The 4,078-nt window shown below is 39.2% G+C and overlaps 1 protein-coding gene across 1 annotated transcript in view; it reads left to right on the forward strand.

Annotated features, from left to right (window-relative positions):
• Positions 1 to 1,002: 1,002 nt before the first annotated feature.
• The window catches only part of LOC118599164 (neuropeptide FF receptor 1-like), a 34,925-nt gene continuing 31,849 nt past the window's right edge, over positions 1,003 to 4,078 (forward strand). Inside the window, exon 1 of the mRNA XM_036213689.1 lies at positions 1,003 to 1,467. The gene's annotated coding sequence lies outside the window, so the exon portion shown is untranslated. The remainder of the gene's footprint in view (positions 1,468 to 4,078) is intronic.

Consider the following 4,078-nt stretch of genomic DNA (forward strand, 5'->3'; position numbering starts at 1 on the left):
TAAAAGCACAGCGATTGATGAGAACAGGTATTATTTTAATTTGATTCCCTTAAAGGAAGCACATGAAAACACAAAAAGATCAATTTAAGTCACGGCACTAGTCCTCATCCTCAAAGGAGACGTCTGCGTCTTATTCAGTCTGCTCGTATGGATGAAGCGATGATGAGGAAATCTTGTTTGGTGATTTTACGCAGGAATTTCGTTTAACACGTAACTTATAAAGAGCTGTGACGCTGAGGGACTTCTCATGGCGTCCGCTGTGCAGCGTTCAGGATGGCCACTTCCAACCAAAAAGAGCAATTAAATTTAAAAAAAAGTGTTTCTATTGCAGTTGTGCAAAAAGTGTAAAATAAGTACATTTTGCTAAACCTTACTATAACAAAAATTATAGTATATAATTAATAGTATTATTAAATTATAATTTGTTGGACGAATAATCAACAACGGATCAAAATTCAACAAATAACTAGACATTTAGATTTAATCTGTTCAGTTTATTTTGGTGGATTGTTAGAAAGCATTTCTTTGCTGACTGCATTCTAACCAGATCTTTGTCTTCTCCTCGTTGAATTTGAGGAACTTGTTGATAATGTATGAGACACTGATCGTTTATTCCTGCTGCTGCGTTATTTGCTTGGCAGAGATGTACTGTTGTGTTAACCATGTAGCTATGGAAACACACTTTGTCTCTCCAATGTCAGCATATGAGGCGTATAACTAATGGGCTCCTTGAGGAACTCCAAACTGTAGTGAGGTTCATTTGGATGGCTGTTTTCCAGAACATGTCCGGTTTGGGTAACCAACATCAATGGATCTTCTTTGACCAAAATCACATTTATAAGGAGAAACAAAATCCAACTTTTGGAAAAATGTGAAAAATCTAGATCTTCACTTAAAGTCTATAGGGGAAATCTGAAAATAATTTGACTAAAATATCTTAAATTAAGCAGCAGTGAACGCTGCTTTCAGCTTTGGTACTTCTCAGATGAGATAGCAGAAGAGCTGCTTCCTTCCAGCTTCGCGCGTCACTTGAGATGCTTCACACTCTTTGACATCTGCTTCCAGGCGTTGGATTAGCTGAGTGAAAAAAAAGTCTGTCTGATAAGACTCGGAGTGTGATTGAATCCCGGGTTTGTGCGTGCGGGGCGCGCACCTTTCCCCCGCTTGTGTGGAACTCGGTGCGTCCGCTCCTCTCTGCGCGCGCGCCTCCAGTCGGAGCGCAGACTCTGCTCGTCAGCGCACCGCCTGTTAGTCTCAGTTCTCCAAATGTGACTTTGAGCGACATCCGCGAGGATGTAATGAAACGAGACGCACTTGGACGTGGACTCAGAAGGACAAGAGTCTCCTGTTAGTTTGGTTTCCTTCTTCTTTTCTTTTTTCTGGCCGTCTTCTTCTCCAAAGACGAGTCTCCTCGCCGGCTGACGCCAGTCACTCTCCAGCTTTCTCGTAGTTCACCTTGGCCACACGGTGGGTCCAGCTTCCCCTTCCACTCCGCGGGATTTCTCTCATGCATGCCATCACATCTGCACGTGCGTTTTCTTCATTTTATGTCTGCAAATATTGGCTGTAATAAAATATTCATGGAAAGGAAAGTGACCTGAGGACATGAAGTCAGTTTAGTGCGCTTCTAGTCTTTAGTTGGTCTGCATTCTCTTCATGGTAAATCAACTCCTCTCTTGATTGTCTGAATTCTCCAAGAAGGCTAAAGGGCAAAGTCAGAATAGGCAGAAACCAGCAGATTTTCATATTTATTTGAGCTGTCCATGACAACTGCATGATTTGTTTAGACGTTAAAATGAAGACATTGTAGTTTAATTTGAAAGAATGGAATCCTAATTGATGTTTTTTTGTGTGTCATATGTTTTTCTTGCTATAAAGTTTATTTTTTAAACTGACAAAGCTGTCGAAATGGTTGTATAAAAAACATTTTCAGTTTATAAAAGCTCTTTTATTAGATTTGGGGACTTGAGATGAAAAAAAACAATTTCAGGAGTTTCTACTCACAAGATAACAGTTATTTTCAGATTCTTTTGGGGATTTTCCCATTCTGTCTTATAAAAAAACAAATGATTAAATATATTCAAAGAAAACTTTTGTATTTGAGCAAAAAAATTCTTGTCATTTTCAATCAGTAATTTTTGGGGTTTGATCTATCTTCATTTTTGTGAAATCACAGATCACCTGTGGCTTCAAATGACTTAATCCTGCTTTATTCCCCACCTTGACTGATAAGACTAAAAGATGAAGTCAGAGGTAGCTCTCACGATAAGCTGGTCAAATTTCATAAGATTTCTCAATAAAAACAATCCTGTCCGTCTCAGTTCCACTTGTGCGTTTGTGAGTAAATGCTTGAAGCCTCTGAAATAAACCTGCTCTTTTTAAACCTTTTTCAGTTGAAATTGAAAATGCTGCGCTTTACAAATATTTATTGATAAACCTTGAAAAACCACGACTGCTTAATGGGGTAGTTTTTTGTGGCTTCTCTGTTCTTTTGAAAGTGTGACAAAAGGTAGTGCAAAAAATAGTTAATGCAATTTATTCTTCGACACACCAATAAAATGTTTTAGTCGAAGAAGAATGACTTCAGAAAACTTGCATTTTTCTGCTGTACAGCACCAGGCACTTCAGATCAGTCTTTTTGTTTCACTTGAGAGCGAGGCTTGCGCGAGACGCAACTTTTGTTTGGAGGGAGCATAGTTGTAAAATCCAATATTGTTTTTTGTGGGCTCTGTGTATGAGAAAAGAAATGACAACTCTTATCATAGATTGAAACAGGTGGCGCCCAAATGTAGATGTCAATGGAGGATATTACTTTGGAGCTGGAGTTTGATTGAGGGCTGACTCTCTAAGTTTGCACTGGAAGAAAAAGAAAAGTTGAGCTTTTCTGTTATTGTGTAAAAACTATAGACGGTGGCTCGTAGTTTGAGATCTGTGTCGCATCAGGGTTGATGAAGGTGTTAATTGGCAGAGCCAGTAATGCATCTGCAAAAAGAGGTAAGAAAGAGGGAGATAATAGCGTGGGGAGTCAACGTGACACTGCAGTATATTCACACCGCCTTCAGCAACATGTGTTCAAGTGACCACTTCATCTGAGAAGTCTATTACTACGTACACACGATGTTTCAGCCACTACTTTTAGTAAAAAATCTATGTAAAGATATAGGCTCTTGCATCGCTATGAATATTTTTTAATTCATTTTTTAGACTCTTCGTAAAAACTGAGCGTTCATTGAACACGCGCTGCAAGTTCAATCAGTTGAACTTTAAACTGTCTGCATGCCAAACAGCTGAACTTTGACTCAGATTTGGGAAAAATCTAAATTCTTCCCCTCCCCCTACAGCTTCTCTCTACCCCCACATTTAGCCCTCAAAATAGAGTTATGGAAAAATAGTGTCTAAAAAATAGTGTCTTGCAAATCTGACTTTACTTCCACACAATGACGTCATCAATAGTCACTGGTTAGCTATGTTAGCGCAGAACTGCTAGCACCCGGAAAATACATAACAATATTGGTTTTATAACTTTAAAAAGTCATACTGAAACAAAAACCTTTTGTGCATCCCTCTGCTGTGAGGGTTATCCCTTAAAAAATGCACCCCTAAAACTGGAGGGATAGGGAGAAGCCGTAGGGTTGGGGAAGAATTTGAATTCGGCCATTTGGTAGTGATGTATGACTAGCGTCCTTTTCAAAACGTTGAACGTTGAAAATTCATCATGCAGGAGAAATTAATAATTACAGTCCGAATAGAGCTGTGAAAGAAAAGGCCTGGAGCAAGATTTGCACCTCCTTTTGCACCAACCCTCTTCCAACTGTAGTTGGCGAACATGCGCTAGCAAACAGTAAAAAACAAAAAAGAAAAGGAGGTCCTCCATGCCAGTCTGCTTGTTTTTTTGTTAACTCTGCAAGCCAAATGAATGGTGATGAGACTGGTGTGTGCGTAACATGAAAAACCTGCATGAATATAAGTTTCAAAAAATGTGCATCCACTGAGCGTGTGTTGAAAGTTAAACTAGCTAAACTTTGACCAATCAGGAACTCAGATTTGGGAGTGACGGATAGGTGGTGTCCTTTTTTAA

Source organism: Oryzias melastigma, linkage group LG9 (genome assembly GCF_002922805.2).
Source record: "Oryzias melastigma strain HK-1 linkage group LG9, ASM292280v2, whole genome shotgun sequence".
Classification (NCBI taxonomy): Eukaryota; Metazoa; Chordata; class Actinopteri; order Beloniformes; family Adrianichthyidae; genus Oryzias; species Oryzias melastigma.